Source organism: Strix uralensis, chromosome 8 (genome assembly GCF_047716275.1).
Source record: "Strix uralensis isolate ZFMK-TIS-50842 chromosome 8, bStrUra1, whole genome shotgun sequence".
NCBI classification, from domain to species: domain Eukaryota; kingdom Metazoa; phylum Chordata; class Aves; order Strigiformes; family Strigidae; genus Strix; species Strix uralensis.
Window position 1 is genome coordinate 24,145,383 of NC_133979.1, and position 17,404 is coordinate 24,162,786.

Below are 17,404 nucleotides of genomic sequence, written 5' to 3' on the forward strand. Positions count from 1 at the left end.
TACATCAAACATCTTCAGCTGTTAAAAGTCTAGTTTGAATGTTTAATGAATACACATACACTGTTTTAACATACTAAAGACATTATGAATACATATTCTCTATCTGGAACACAGGAGCGGATGAAATTTGCAGTTGAGAAGTAATTTATAATTTATTTAGCTGAGATTTAAGATCCTCAAACCACCTTGATTTCTGTACTGAATCAAAGTCTATTTCCCTTGAAGTTATCCACATGCATCAATGATCATCTGAGTCTGGAAAAGAATAAAGCTTCAGCCACAATGCTCTCCTTATAAGGCTTATAATGCATTTTCCTGTAGACCATTTTTTTGAAAGACCTTACCAGTACAGAAGACAGTAAGTAACTACCAATAGCATTGGAGTAACTGAAGTGGGATAGCTAAAAAGTGCAATATCTATTCTTGATAATGATTAGCACTATAAGGTACTAGTACCTTAGGAGGACATTAGCTCCATGAAGATGCTGTTGTAGTCTTACAATCCACTACACAGTACAGTTCAAACACAAATGAATATTTATAAGCAACAGTATTTCAAATGACTCAGCACTGTGCTTTGAATATGTATTTTTAAAGTACTGATACAGCAACTCAATATTAAAACTAAGTTCCTAGAGTTCTCCATGAATGGAGATCCATATAGTGGATTCATAACGATAAGGATCATTTAAATTAGGACGGATTATAGAATTGCTCTATGTTCCAACTTTACTGGTGTTTATAAAAGCAGCATTTTTTATATTAATACTGTCACAGGCAGACCTTTCCTGAGTGCAAAGTAATAAATACTGTTCACTCAGACAAAATATGTCACTGCTTTACCTTCACCATGACACAATAAAACACCGATTCAACAGGGAGCCCTACTTCATGTCTTACATAGAACTAACCAGCCAGACACAGAAAAAGCAGAGCACCTGATAGATCACATTTACAGCAAGGCTACACATGCAAAAGCACCAATTCAACAGCAGAAGCTTCAAAAGTAGACAACTCTAGTAGATGGTTGTTGACATCAAGACAACAGCCGACAAACTCATGGCAAAGCATCACGAAAGCATTCCCTGCACAAGCTGAAGCTCCCAGGAAGGCATCTGTGACTGACAACTGCCCCATCAAGTGTAAGGGGCCACAGATGTACCAGGTGGAGCTGCAGCCATCACCCTCCTCTCCGCTCCCGAAGAGCCCCGTCTGCACATGCTCTCAGCTCACACAGGGCAGCCGGTGCTGGGCTACATACTGGGCTGCTCAAGGACAACACTGCATTTACACCAGACTGCTTTTATTTCTAGTGAAAATAGAAAAATGAGTCTAGCTTGCTTAGTCAATATCACAAGTTTCTCCGGTTTTGCAAAGATTACAATTTTCAAATCAAAATTACAAGGTTAGAAGGCTAAGAGATGTAAAACATATGTGCTTCTTCCACCATGACACTGGCAGAAAGAACCAGAAGATAAGCTGGTTTGGGAGTCCACAGCTTTAAAAACAAGAGGGCATATACAAAGCGATTATTGTTCTATGATATTTTTTCCCCCAGTTTTTTAATTATTTTTCTTAAAAGCCATCAAGGGCCACTACGTTTCCCCAATGCAGAATACTGATTCAACTTGAATACCAATTTACTTTCTCACATTGAAATTCTCACAACCACTAACAAATTTTTTCATCACTAGAACACTCAGCTGCCTTTTTAAAGCCTAAGTTTTGAGTTTAGATTAGTTAGTGCTGAAGTCTGCCAGCGCAGACTATAACTGCATTAAGTTGTTTACCTCTAAAGAGAGCAAGAAGTTAAGAGAGAGACAGGAGCTGTCATGGGCCTAAAATCTGGCCTACATTTGCTAGAGAGCATTTCAGCGAGTTGCATTTAGCTTCTTAACATAGCTAAAAGAACCATTTAATGTATCAGCAGTTATGCACAAACAAATGTCCTTCGCATTCTGCAAAATTTCTCCAATTATTCTTAACAGAGGTCTCCTACAATAAAAGATAAAGATGGCAGCATTTTTTCAACAAGATTTATCGGTTACTTCAAATCTGGAGGGAATTTTGTGACATCAGCCTTTTGTGTTTAAATTATCATTACTATGAATTATATGCAAATAGCTGGGACAACAATTACAAGAAATTAAGTTTCCCTTAGCCCACATGTTTTAAAGGAAATGTTAAAGTACCTACACTGTAATAATAAATTAAATTCTTTGGAATATTCTAACAGAGAGCAAAGAAGACTCTAATCTCCCATTCCCTCCCCTCCTTTTTTTTAGATCCTCATTAATTCATTAAATGGTGAAGTGCACTTAACATGTGTCATATGTTAAACAGACTTGACATAATTATAATCTAATATTCAGCAGCCATATGACAACACAGCAGCTATAGTACATTTCTTGTGGTCTCTAGAAACCACAGACTAAGCATTTGTCAAAGCTACCTGCACTTGAGATGGGAGCACATCATCAATGGGTGCGTGCCAAATGGTGCCTTTAGCAGAACAGCCTCCCAACAAAACAGTTTAACCTCCCTGCTAGTTCAAAGACTGCTTATTGAGTTTAGTTGGGCATCTAATGGGTTAGTATCCATAAATTTTCTCTTGTAAAATGAAAAGGAAAGGCTTATTACTAAACTAAGAAGCTAACCACAGTAGCTACAAGGATAAAACTGTGAGACTACTAAAACCAAAAATGCTTTCATATTTATATGTACTCATTTTGCAATAAAATACATGAGAAAAAATCTTTTAAAATAACTTGTTATATGCTACTCATGTTTTGGAAAAGTTATTTCATTATATTGCCCAGAAAACTTCCAGAAATATTTCCAAAACTTTATATTGTAATCATCTACAGAAACAATTTTCCTCAGAGATTTTTATCACTGTGGTTATTGTATGAAGAAGTACAAATTAGTAAAAGAAACCTCTGAATTAAAAAAGAGCATACACCTAAAATCTAGGAAGTTCTATAAAAGACAACCCTCCTCACTGGCAATAAGAAAAAGGCACCATCACTCTGCAGTCTCTCATTAGTAAGTACAGTCCTCAGGATATTTGGAAACCTACTACATTATTGTGTTTCTTTTTCAAAGAAAAACATTATACTTCAGCATACCACAATGGAGATCATTAAAGGCATAAAGAGCAGCTGGGTACCCACTTCTCTTAGAGATGCAAGGAGAGCTAGATATCTCTCACTTGGTCTAACCTCCAAAAGCCTCCTCCACAGAAAACGTTTTCTTTCAGTACAAGAAGTGATTTCTCTTCATTAAAAGAGAATGTAACATAAAAACATTCTCTTGAAAAAGTTAATGCTGCCTTTTTTCTTTTTTTTTAAATTATGTGGGTATATTAGGAGATGGCAGTCCAGAATTCTTAATACATGGATCAGTAAAAATATTGCAATAGGATAGTATAAGCCATGAGTCCAAAAAAGTTTACACTAGTGAAAAATACAGCTTATATCTGGCTCATCGCCAGGTATACCAGGAAGGCACACCCACCCAGAGACTGATCAACAAAATCACAACCCATTGGGGTTCAGGACCCTGAGAATTATTTTCAATATTTACATCTGTAGATTATCAAGATATTTCTACAGCACCCTAATTTTTCACCAGCATAAGTAGTTAAACTACTACAAACCAATAATGTCTGCTGAAATGATACAACTCTTGTGATAAACCACTGTGTTTTTATGGAGCAGATTACAGTTTTAGTGGCCTCTGGTCCATTGTGCACTGAATTTAATTTTGTAACAGACATTAACACAATTATTGAAATGAAAAGCAAGTTTGAAAAAGAAGAGTCTACATTTTAAAAAGCAGGTATGGTTTATATAATTGGGACTGTATTTGTCTGAACTTCAAGCAGAAGATACTGAGCAAACCAAATTATACCAAGTTCCACAGAAAAAGCATGCTGTTTTCTACCATAACATTTGCCGCTTTACACAAAAAAATCCCCACCACATTTATTTAAGACTTTTTGAACACAGTACATGGTTATGCATGCTGACAAAAATGTATAGAAATATTTTACAAAGGATACTGAATAGAAATTACTAATCAGACACAAAAAGCACAGGCAGGACTATAGCTGCCCACAGGGAAGAGGGATTTCTCTAACCAGGCCTCTAATGAAGTGAAAGATGAAATGCCAAAGAAAAGACGACCAAAAAAAAATATCATATATCCTCTATTCATATAATCTTAGAGGTATTTCTCAGAAAATATATCTCAGCACTGAGGTACTTCAATGGAATAAAGGTCTGCTTGGTACAGACCATAATATTCAGTATCTAGATGTGTCTTTTGTACTAAAAGCACTTCTAAGGGTGCTCAGGGATCAACACAAAGAGCTCTGAAGATCAAATTCTGCTGTGACATATTTATGAAAATCCAACATAGCAACACAGTCAGGCAAGAGAAAACTGAAAGGCCAAGAAACGACAAGTATTTAGGAAAGAGAGTTCTAATCAAGTTCAACTTCCTTTTTTTTAAATTACCAGTAGTGAAAAAAACGGCTATTTATTTATTTCAACTTTCACCACCTTCTTATTATGGCGATTTAGTCACAAGCAAGGAATAAAGCTTGGGTAGCTGGCAGTTTCCTTATATTTGTATCTGGATCAACAGACATTCATACTGCATTTAGGACAAACTGGAGAATATAATGAAGCCTGAGCATCTGAGACAGTCTAAATAGATGCCAGGCTATAAAGAGGTATTAAAAATAAAACGGATCACTGCCACTCTATGTCAGGGAAGGTGTATTCTTTCCAGTGTGATTCAGTTTTGTTGACATTGTATACCCATCCCTTTGTCACCACACTTCCCAGGCTTTTTGCATGTTGCGTTCACCGCCCTGTGCAGTCTTCAGGAGGTTCCCAATACCCACATGAGAATGGAGGCCAGTCGATCCTAGCCACCATCACATAGAAGCTATGGCAAAAGAGTAAAAAGAGAAAAAGATTGACTCTGCTTAGCCAATTGTCCACTAAATCCACTTTGCCTCCTGTGGGAGAAAAAAAGGCATGTCCATCAGGGAAAGTCCAGAAATCTTCCCATCCTATTCCTCCTCTAAATGGCATCCCTTTAGAGCCTACACTGCAGTTATTCACCTTTGCCTGGTCTTTAAACAGCCTTAAAGGCATACAAAGAATGGTGGGATTTTATGTAACAGCAAGCATTTTGTGACAAAAGTAGTTGAGGAAAGCCAGACATTCAAAACGAGTATATATAAAGGAAGTAATCAGATGAGCAAATTTGGCTTCCAATTCACACATCTCAGAAGGCACAAGCACTTTCTTTTTTTAATTTGCGAAATACTGATTTTACATGCAAAGAGGCACATACAGGCTTGTGAAGATGGGAGATTTTTCTATTAGTCATTTATGGTCTTAGAAAAGCAGAATTACAGAAGAATAGAAGGCAGAGGATAGAAGAGGAAAAGATCATTGCCGTAACACTTCTTCCATAACTTGCTCTTCCTACACATCAGCATTTACTGCAAAACATGGGCTATTGACCTTTCCTGTCCATTTCTGGGATGCTGACGAGAACAGATTAGCTGGGAATATCTCATTTTGATTTCTACTCTGTTCCTGAGAATATACTCAAAAAGGAAAATAATGCAGTTATACCTCTTGAGCACAAGGAAAAATGTAAAAATTACCATAATGAATTTCACAGGAAGAATTGCTTTTCTACATTCTGTCACCAAGATTGATATGTGCAAGTTGTTTCAGTAAAAGAAAGCACTGAAACAGAAGAACTTGTCTCCTCAAAGTTTCCTTCAAAGAAGTTGGTTAATGCCCTGAGGGTTGCAGATTTTTCTCTTCTCACTTGTTTCAGTGTTTGTTGCAACAACTGTGTTGACAGGAGTAACATAAATTCCATACTAATGCTGTTTGAATCCTGCTAAGTCCAAATCTAAAAGACAGATCCAGGATCTCCCTACTGTGACCAAACAGCACCATCACCTCTTCTAGCCAGAAAGTGAAGATACTTTGGCCATAGCAAAACTACACAGCAGCAAGACCATAATTGTACCTTGAACCTATATATATAAAAACCCAATAGTAAGTAGAGATATAGACCCAAGGGTTTCATCAGCTCCTACATAATGTGTGTGCACAGGAAATGTCTAGCTTCCTTTAAATTCTTTCAGCCACATCCAATAAAGGAAGAAAATTAGGTACTTACAGATACAGTTGCTCATATATCAAGGGCTCCTTTCCGTAAGCCGGGTTGGACGGTTCCCCGACACATGCCACCTTTGACAGACCAATCCCAAAAGCAGGGTTACCAAAATAGGAGCAGGTTATACCTCTATTAGATGACACTTTTTTTCTTTAAATATCTGTACGTTCATTAACACCAGATTATGAAGTACTCAGACAAAGCAGGGGCCCACTGTGGTACTGACAGAATTGTACATTCAGGGTTAACAATTCAACACAGAAATCATTCCTGGCTCCTTCACAGATTTCAGCAGCCAAAGCAGATTAGATTAGTTCTGCTCTGCCAACAAGAGTAATTATCACTATATGCAGTAAAAAATAGCTGTAAGGATTTTTAAGTGAATGAAGTACGAACCCACTGATGAAGTCTTAATTCAACATCTATTAATGTCTTTTTCCTAAACCAGCAAGAGGGAAAAGAGAAATACCAGAGTCAAGAATGGAAGTTTTAATATTTCTGTTGTTCCTATACGTGCCTCTTTTCTTGTAAAGATCTTTAAATCCAGAGTCTTACTGAAGGTAGGCAATGCAAAAGGGCCATAAGGAATTTAAAGACCAAGTCAATGCGAGAGGGTAAGTGCTCCTATCTTCAGTAAGCAAATGAAAACTACAAGGCTGTCTCCAGAGATTTTTTGGTTTTAAGTGTCACACCACCACAAGTAAGCATTATTCTTTTTCTCACCCTTAGTTTCTTTTTTAAATGTAATTTGCAAGTCAATATGTTTTATCTAATGCACACAGGAAGAATTCAGTTTTAGGTTCTGCATTTGGCTTCTTGTTCTGCAAACCATCTCCATCATTCAGGTGATCAATATTTTTAAAGCTCTAAGCAGGAGAAACAAGCTAAATATCAAATGCCTCCTGAACTCTGCTCTCCAAAAGGTTACAAAGCAGATGCACTAAAAAAGATGGAGGAGACGGCACACTGAGTTCTGGAAGAGACAGCTCATTATCAGTATCTCAGCAGCTTACAGCCTATACCTTAGCTCTTCGTATAGTCGCTTAAGAACCATTTTTGGGTAGCAAAACGTGCAAGACTGGTACCATTACATAACTGTGAAGAATTTTGCTAAGAAATGTGCTATGCAAAGAACAACAACAGACATTCCTTAATTCAGAGAATTAAGATTCCGAATAGCTAGGGAGATCTGTAGTGTTACTAACTTACTTATGTGGGCATTCTTTGAAGGTTTGCACAACGCATAGGATGCTGTATGAACTATAAAACATATTAAATCCCTTTGAACCACTGCTAACAATATGAATATTAATAGCATGTTCTTTATTTGCTCAGTTAATGTAGTAATTAAATATTCACAGAAGAGCTCTTCTTAAAATTCCTAACTACTATTCAATTGTGTCTATTGCATTTTGGCTTGAGTATGAAGTTTTGTTTATGTACATTTGCTCTTTTCTGTGCTTCAAAGAAAGAAAATGGAAATTGAAACTTGAAAAAAGCTGAGGAAGCACAAAGGATGCTCAGCTTTTTTTAGTACTGATACGGAGTGAACAGAGGGCGGGGGGGGGGGGAAGGTCAGGACTCGTTACGCATTCCTGACTCTCTCCTTGGCTATGCTGGCACTATAGCACTGGTTAAGCCAGCAAGGGCAAAGCAGCATTTAAACTCTCTCTGTCCCTTAAGTCAAGTACTCCTGCAAGACGTGAAACTGGCAACTTCTAGTCAACAGTCACTGAAACACGTTCAGCAAACACCTTCCATGTCCTGCCATGTGCATCAGAACAGGAGTCACTAGGCTGCCTCAAGAAGCAAGAAACCTTTTGTCCTTTACCTGTTGCAATGTGAAAAATAAAGAGAGCTTCAGGAAAGCACACAGTCACTAGATAGATAGGAACTTCCAGACCATAGAGCTCCAACTACAGGAATTCCCCAAGTGTAATTGGCAACAGGCATGGGAGGGAGCTCAGGACAGCATCCTGTTGCAAAGAGCAATTTTTTGAGTAGCCCTTTGTTCCCTGCTAGCAAGACTTATCAAATCTATTCTGCAGTTGTCAAAAAGAACAGCAATTGGAACATAGTACTAAGTATACAAAGCTCACAGAGATTAGCTAGGGGGTTCCTGTGCTTAGCTACCTTTTCACATGACTAGCCCTATCTGTCTTACATCCCGAAATTGCAGTACAACGCCTTTCACTAAGGATCTTGGTGTCTTACAAACAAGTGCAAAAAGAAGGAAGACAAAGGGAACACAGAAAATGGTCCTGAGGAGAACAAGAATAGTAGGAAGACAGCCGCAAGGAAATGAAAAGAGGACCACAGGAAAAGGAACAGGAAAGGGACAGACACACAGTGAAACAAGTTTAAAAAGAAAATCAAAATAGACCAACAGAGAGAAAGACCACTGAAGTAAAAAAGGACTTGACTCACTAATCATTAAATTGTGGGAAAATATGAAATAAAAGCCAAACACAAGAAAATTATATGTTAAAATGCTTCAGGCAAAACTATTTATGAAACTGCCATTTAAAGTAGGACAGTAGTCACTGTGCTGTAAATTGTATTTACAATGACATGGAAAACTGCTTCTGCAAGAGGCAGAACTGTAAAGGACACTGATTTTCTACTCAGATGTATTGTCATTGGCCCTAAGATAGGGTTTCTAATCACTCACATTTCAACTTAGTTGATTAAATGTTAGCAGTTGTACAAGGTGTTTTATAGACACAAGAAACCTCAAAACCGACACCCACCTAGTGTATTTAACCTTACTGAGGGGGAGGAGGGGGAATAAAGCCTACAGCCTAGATCATACAGTTAAACAGAAAAATGAGTGGAAAACCTCAAATTAGTACTCCATGTTTTCATTATCAGAGGGAAAAAACCCAAAAATCTTATCCAGATTCAAACCATGAAAAGCCTTACAGCTACAGTGTGAAATACAGACCTTCACATGGGTGCTAAAGAGAATACCCGCCTGCTTCATATTGTTAGCTTGGCACACTAAGATGCTGCTTCCATTGTATCTTAGTATCTTTTATTCATGACTTTGCTTGGTTTTTACAAGCCTCTAATGTTAATGTAATAACATGAGAAGACACCTTACTTTGCCTATACCTGTGCAAGGGGAATTAATTTTTGGGGTGTAAGGAGCCCTATGAAGGTGTGGCAAAAGACCTTCATATAGGCTAAAGGCACAGAATTCACCTGAAAGATCCATACTTGACTTCAGTTCTGTTACAGAAACACAATCCCTTTCACTATTTCTACCCCACCCCTAAAAATAAGCACCATTGAGTTCATCATTTGAACTGGAACTCCTTTGTGAATAAATTGAGGCCCTAGTACCCTGGACACAGGCCCTACAAGGCCAGACCTGGATCTCAATTATGTCATTCCTTTAAAGACCTACAGTGTGGATTTTTTTAAGTTAGCATGTACTGGCTTGTTCCCTTCTAAGCATTTTAAAGAGTCTCAAAAGCTGTCAACACTGAATTCTGCATGGAAATTCAATTGGGGGGTGGGGGGTGTCGGAATCTTCACAGGGTTAGTCAGTGTCTGTTTAAGGTGAACTTAACCAAATAACTCCCATGCTCTTCTGTTTCTTACCAGCAGATCACATAGACCACGTACTAAGTCTGTGATTTCCAACAGAAAGGAACAATATTCTTATTAACATCCCTTAATGTTAATATACATGATTCATTAAATACTTTAAATATTTTCTTGAATTGCATATGAGTAGTCTTTTCCAAGCTTTTATGATCATGGCATAAATTCCTAGCAAGACCTTAAGGATGTAAGTACTGCTTTCTACAAATTACTGAGTACAACTGTCCTCTAGTTACCTATTTTAAAAATGCACTGTTCTATTTTTGCTGGTGTGTCACGTCAGGTTTGCAGTTTATTGGACCATGCTCTCTGTGGCAAGGACGGGAGTTTCTGATATATTCAGATAACACTTCTCAAGGATTGCGAGTCAAGTAAGTAGAACAGCTAAGTCCAGAAACCCAAACCACAAACCAGTGGGAATGGCCATGAATGAAAAACAAATTCCAACAATAAATTTGCAGGCTTGGAAGTGAAAACTCAGTGGTCACAGAGTCTACTGACTTCATTTTTTACACCTTGTGATATTCTCCGGAGCTTTAACTTATTGACCTGACACCAAATGTCATCTTTCATGCACAGAGTGCCATACAGTTCAGATCTCAAAAGTTGAGAAAGTCAAACTGTTTTAACTGCTGAAACTGATCATACACTTGCAGGGAGCTCCATCTTACTTATCAGGTCGAAAAAGTTAGATGCTTCTGCAGTCTTTACTACCACATATATTGCATTTGAGCATTTCCCAGTAACACTAAATAATCTATTAAAAGCAAATTCAGACTTTGATTTACTGGTCCCATATTCTCACACCATTTTAAGTAGAGCAATGGGTAACAGATACGTCATCTTTTTCTGCTCAGTAGTAAAATAAAATGACCCAGACCAGGGTGTGGCAAAAAGTTCGCCTTCATTCACCGAGCAAGCACCAGGTGTTCCACCTGCATTTGTGTCCTCAGTGAAGCCAAGGCTCAAAGTGCTGAGCTCTTCTACCAGCCAAATAATCAAACCATGGCAGAAAGCAAAACAGCTCAATCCTTTTAATTATTTAACAAGAGTTTTTTGTCCCACTCCATAGGAAGGGTTTTCTGCCCCACTGCCTAGTACTAAAGAAAGTGAAGAAGAGGGTGGCCCTAAAATCTGTATTGCTCTCAATCATGACAGTGAGGAAAAAAAAGGCATACAAGTTTATAATACAAATATTGTAACTACATAAACTATGGTAAATGGACAGAAAAAGCAGCAGCTACCCTCACATGCCATTCCATTGTTAATGGAAAAATCATTTGTTATCTAAAAGGTTTTTTTAATATATCTATTCAGGTGGTTTCACCTCTAAAATGTCTTAAAATAGAAGCTTTCAGCACATATGTAAAGACTAAAGCCATAGAAGTTATAATGATTTAAAATAGGGAATAATGATTGCACTACATTATAAATAAATTGTTATTACGGTACAAGTAATCTAATTACATAACTTACATAGTAATAAAAATTTACTTATAAACCTGCAGAAAAACAACTCCTCTTCCCAAACATCCTAAACCTGGGCAGGGTGGGATGGGAACAGGGCCTCCATCTTTTTGAGTCATTAGGCCACTACGCTGGTGCGGGGAGAGGTGGGACAGGGTCAGCATGCTGACCACCACGGCCTGCCAGCTTTCCCAACAACTTCCCAGAGGCGCTGTTGGGCTAGGGAGGGCTGAGGACAGCCCCAGGACAGTCAGTGCCGGGAGGGAGGGAGGAAGGAGAGAGGCCTCCGCCATGGCTGCTCACCTCCACCTGCCACTGGAGGCCTTCGGCCACACACCACCCTTCCCACAGCCACCCACCTTGCCAAACCTCTCCGACAACTTCCTGGCAAGCCTGCCAGGACCCATACAACACAGACAGGCTGAACACTAGCCAGAATAAAGATAAAAGACCGTACTGGATGCAAAATCCTCCAGTGCCCCAGCAGGCCTCAAACTTCAGAGGTTTATGAAACAACTTCTAAGCAGCTGGTAAAATTTGCCAGGACGAGACAGGCCATCCCAAACATCCACAAACCATAATCTTCTAAAAGACCTGGTTCAGTGAGGGGAACCACAGGGCCATTGATCCCAAGAGGGGGATCGTCACAAGAGGCCTCAGCCCAGACACTCATGCAAGTTCAGGAGACCTTGCTGCCAGGGTCACCCACACCTTAGGAGACTCTCAGTCACACCAGAACAGGAAGCCTAAGGCAATACAACTCCACAAATGTTTAACGTTTCCAGATAACACAGATCAGGTAAAGCAATATTAAAAGCAGGTGAGTACTATACTACAATTCATTTTGTCAACAAGATTTAAAAACACAACTCCACACAGACCATGTTTTTAACCAGCACACACCTCGCCTCCAAGAACTTGTTCTCAAACAGATGGTGTCACCCCAGGACCTGCAGGATCTGCACTAAGTATAGAAACAGATATTTCAAGTAAAATACATATATTTATTTCAACCTAAAGTGAGGAAAAATGTTTAATACCATTTATTCCATAAATAATTACAATGTTGTAAAACTCTGATGCTTTATCTTATACACTGCGGCAAATCTTTCAGAGAAGAGATGTATTGGAATGATTTCTAAGACTGATTTTTATTTGGTCCAATGATTTGTAGTACTGCATTACCTCAAATGAGAGTTTAAAACACTTCCAGTGTTAATGACAGTTTTTTGGAAATACTCAAAAGCTACTACATAGACCACACACAATTTTAAGTTTTGTTTTAAAAAAAAAATTAGCAGAACACATTTTTTAAGTCAGTTTGGTGAAGAAGTATCCCCTCTAGCTTGCTTTGAATATGCTACCTACCACTTCCATTGGATACCCCTGTTTCTGCACTGGAAAGGACAGCAAATAATTTTGTCTTTCCTCAGGCCTCTCATTCTCCCCCTATGTTGCCTCCCTTCAAAGCCGAGAAGTCCTTTTCCTATTGAGCTGTTCCTTCTTGTTTCATACCTTTGAAAACCTCTATTGCCCTTCTCTGCACCTTTCTCATTTTATTACATCCTTTTCAAAACAGGAGACCACAACTACATAATAAAGGAGCACTGTGGCTTATGCAGTAGACTGCAATGGCACAATGAGCCATAAGGCATAATAGCATAATGAGTGTTTGGGGCACAAAACAAGCCTCTGCAAATGCACTTTACAAAAACCCTTGGGTGCTACATCCTCCACAGATGTCTACCAGAACAGATTACTGTTCTGAAGAATCTGGTCCAGGTGATGATGAGATACTGAAATAGATGAAACAGCAGTTTGATCCACAACTACAATTCCTGTGAGAAACAGGACACAAAAACACTAATAGTTCTCAACTTCCAAAAATTCTCTTGAGGGAAAGGTCAGTTAAAATACAACTCTAAAAATGTAGAGACTAATGTCTTTGTACCCACAACTGTTTTCCACACAGAGTCATTCTGATAGCCAGCCAGTGTTAGGCAAGACAAACTACACTTCATTTCCTCAGTGACACATAACCTTCCTAATTAAGGAATTCAAAGTGAAATATTGATATAATGCAAGAAGCTATAAGTTTTAGAACAAATCAGCAACATGAATTTACAACCTCAACTTGAAATCAGATGACTCCTTATGAAGCTGCAATAGGTTTCCTTCCTTAAGAAGGCTGACAAACAATGAAACCTAAACCTGACATAAAATGTTTCAGCTGCACATCATCATAGGTCCTTACTGTCTAAAAGGCTGCATTCACTCACCCCAGCTGTCTGCCAAAATGAAACACAAATTTGGGCTGCCTTCAATGATGCGTGGGAGATGTGTCAAAATCACGTAAACACCTACTTCCACTAGTATGAATTAACAGCTGTGATCATCTCAGCAGAGGCAAATGAGTGAATACTCATGGAAATTCAACTGTCACCTCTATATGTGGCCCATTTGATGTCACAGCTGAATCATATTGATACCCTGCCTCACAGTAACATTTGAAGTACACCAATGAACAGTCCAAAACTTTATTTCAAAGGATATCAATTTGGCATCTCACAAAGTAAAACATAACCGTGAGCGTGGTGTCATAAGAAAGAAGGATATTGATGTAAAAAAAATTTAAAAATAAAATCCTAGATCATAAGTCAGTATTTAAATATTAGATACCCTAAAACAATCAAATGGCAAATAAACCAAATACTCTGAAAGCTCTGGAGCTGAGTATAATTTAGTATTATCTGGACTCTCAGTCTGCTCAGCAATTTGCTACAGTACAATCAGAGGTTTAAATGGAGTACGTAGGCACCAGTGAGAAGTCTGCATTACTGAACCATACTACATGCTGAGTCTTAAGATACTAATATCACATTTTTCTTCAATTCAATTCAGAAAATTATTCTTAAGTTACCATATTACATAGATGGCTGTTTCAAACAGCTCATTATAACCAACATGAAGGCAGGTTCAGTAAAGAACCCAACATAATTGTTAAAAGATCTGGCCCTCAGTCTTCAGCAGGTGAAGTCCATGGGAAATCATACAAGACCACACATGAAAGCTGCCTCTTCAACAAGAGAGCAGCATGGAGCCCAAGATGCAGAACAAGCTTTAATGCCTCCATGCAGCCTCCAGTGTGCTGTCTCAGATCCCATAATAATTAAATCCTTCAGCAGTGCAAAAGGCAACCAGCATACTGGCAAAAAGCTTTATTGTTATTGTATATTGGCAGTTCCTGCAGTACAGATTACAAAATTGAGGGGTGCTGATGAAGCCCAGGAGCAGCTGTTCAGAGCAGGAGGCAGAACCAGATGTCACACACGAGAGAGCTCCACTTAAATAAACACCCGGGGGACTCCGATACTTTGTCATGTACCTTGCCACCAAGTATTTTCACTCTCTTGCTACGCTATCACCTTGGAAAAAGAACTACAGAATATTCTACCAAAATAATTCTGATTATAAAATTACTATGTGCTTTGAGTTCTGCCACATTATTCCAAGTGTCTGTAGAAGATGAACTGTGTTAAGGATCATTTTAAAGTAGTTTAAAGAACTCATTCCTGTCTTTAAGCTACTGACTTCCAGTTGAATGACTTCAGAACAACACTGCATATATATTGGTGACCTCATGAAAAGCATATTTCCTGAACCATTGTTAAATACACCTGTAAAAGGTATTCCCCATCTGCGTAAATGGTTACCGGTAGTTTCATGTTCATATTTTCATCTCTCTTAAATTTACAAATAATATACACTGTTCTACCATACAGGGATCCTGAAAACCACTAACGGATGAAGTCCTCATGCAGTGTTCTGCTGGTCTTCCAAACTTAGTGAAGAGGGCTGGATCCTGCCTATTCTATTCATAAAATTAATCCTATTCAAATCATAAGGTGCTCATACAGCTAGAACAAATTATTTCAATATTTATTATTTCAGCAACAGTGTGTACCAGCAGAATTCAGAATTTAACTTGTTTCTATAAATACATCCCTATCATCTTAAATTTAATATCATCAACAAAATCAAGTTAGATGCACGCCAAAATCGTAGCAAGATAGGAACTATTTGCACAAATCTCCATCAAAATCAACAGTCACTCTTGTCATGGCTAAAAAAATTTCTGCATGAGCAGTAACCTATTACTGGTTTTGGCAGTGATGCATACAGAAAGGAAAACACAGCAACACAATGTAGGGACAGTGAAAGCATCTGCCTGCCTGCAAGCTGTAGGCAAATATTTTTTTAAACCTATTATGCAAAAGAACGCATAAAAAGCAGTACAAACAGCTGCTATAACATACTTTCAGACCTCTGAACAGGCATCAGCTTACTAAATTGCCTAACAGAACATCACTTCAACACAAATGATTCCTTAGGTGGTTTTTTTAAATAACATATTGAATGCAAACATTGGAACTAATCTGTAAGAATGTCTAGGAAGCCTAGATTTTGTGTAGGAAGCCTACTTTTATGTCTGATTTTGTTTAGTATAATTTTGTTCTACAGACTATTCAGCTAAATACAATGAAATCTAAATAAAATATAATATGATTCTGTAATAGTTACTATCTTTAAAAGGCATAACAGCTTGGTGAGAGAACAAAGAAGGCAGGGATTAGAACGAGTAACAAAATCAATATATATGCAGTTTGTAACTGGGAATTTAGAACAATGAGAGAGCTTCGTCTGCCTCTCTATGGAGATGGTTCTCAGCACAGGAGAAGTAATAACAGTGATTTCCAGACAAGTGGACACAATAATACCACAGGCTGATTCTTGCCTTTGAGTCAGATAAGCAGAATAGAAGCACAGAGTCCCCACAGCAAAAGACAAACTTGCCCAATTTGTTGAAAGAAGATAATAAAGTGTGAACAACTAGACAGAAAAAATTATTCAGCAACATCCTTTTGAATGGATCAGAATAAATGAGTTTATGTGAAACAAGGACAGGAGAGTAAATATGCAAAACAATTAGAATCCACCCTTGCAACCACTTCTGTGGCTATATTATTCAGGAAATATTTGTATTAAGATCCTGTTTGCTTTTTCAGAAACTAGCATTTCTCCATTTGTGACAATAATATGCTACTTCTCAATTTATGTTGTAAAAAAAAAAAAAAAAAGACCAGAGTCAGTATACAGTAGGGATCTGAAGTATACAGCCTAATTACTTAACTTTTGCAGTGCTCCTTCATTTCTAAATGAAGCCACAAGAGCAGCTACATGGGTATTTTCTATACCAAGGACTGGAAACTCACAAGTTTGTGACTCATTGTTCCCCAGCTGAGAATGGCTGTGCCACTCACAACTGTCCGAGTTGACTGATCCTCTGAACGTGACTCACAGGTCTACCAAAACCTGTGTCAAGATCCGCTGCAAGCCAGAGGGCACCCCATCAGGAGGCAAGCATCTTCATAAGTATTCTTTGCAAAATCTCCCCCAACCACTCTGCTCAAGCCTTCCCACGCACTTCAGAAGTCTCCTCAGGGCGGAAAGGGGCAGCAGTCTAACTTGTGGAGACACAATTTATCCACACATCTGCTAAAACCCATTAAATGTATACACTGCCAGCAATAAGCAATGCAAACTAAAGTTTGTAGAAGCCTGTTCCCTGAAATTCACAGAGAAAAATCACTCTGTAAGGATGGCAGGGGGGCTAATAAGCTGTCCACCTTGTATATTATTTTTTACTATGTCCACCCTGTCCACTTATGACAGCAACACCACAGTTAAGAGATGCAACTTCTCTACACAGAATTTATTTTAAGTAAAAAACAAGCAAAAACACCAGTTGGATACCAGGGGTAGTATTTATCAGTCTATGTAAGCAATAAATGCTAAATATAACAATAGATGATTTTACTTAATTTTTGTAAATCAGTAGATCTAACTAGCAGAAATGGTTTCAACCTCAACAGACTGTAAACTTTTAAAACTTCTGAGGTATGTTCAAAGCACATCTTTGGGGGAGATCAATTAGCATGATTGCTACTGAAAAGCAGACTGAAAATAACAGATTTGAGGTCAATCCTGTAATGTCATCAGAGAGCTAGAGTAGAAATTATGTCTTAGATCCTCTGGTTCAAATAAAATTCCC

At 38.2% G+C, this 17,404-nt stretch overlaps 1 protein-coding gene across 4 annotated transcripts in view; it reads right to left on the bottom strand.

Moving 5' to 3' along the window:
- Positions 1 to 17,404, bottom strand: part of VAV3 (vav guanine nucleotide exchange factor 3) — a 202,337-nt gene that overhangs the window by 169,593 nt on the left and 15,340 nt on the right. The window lies entirely within an intron of this gene.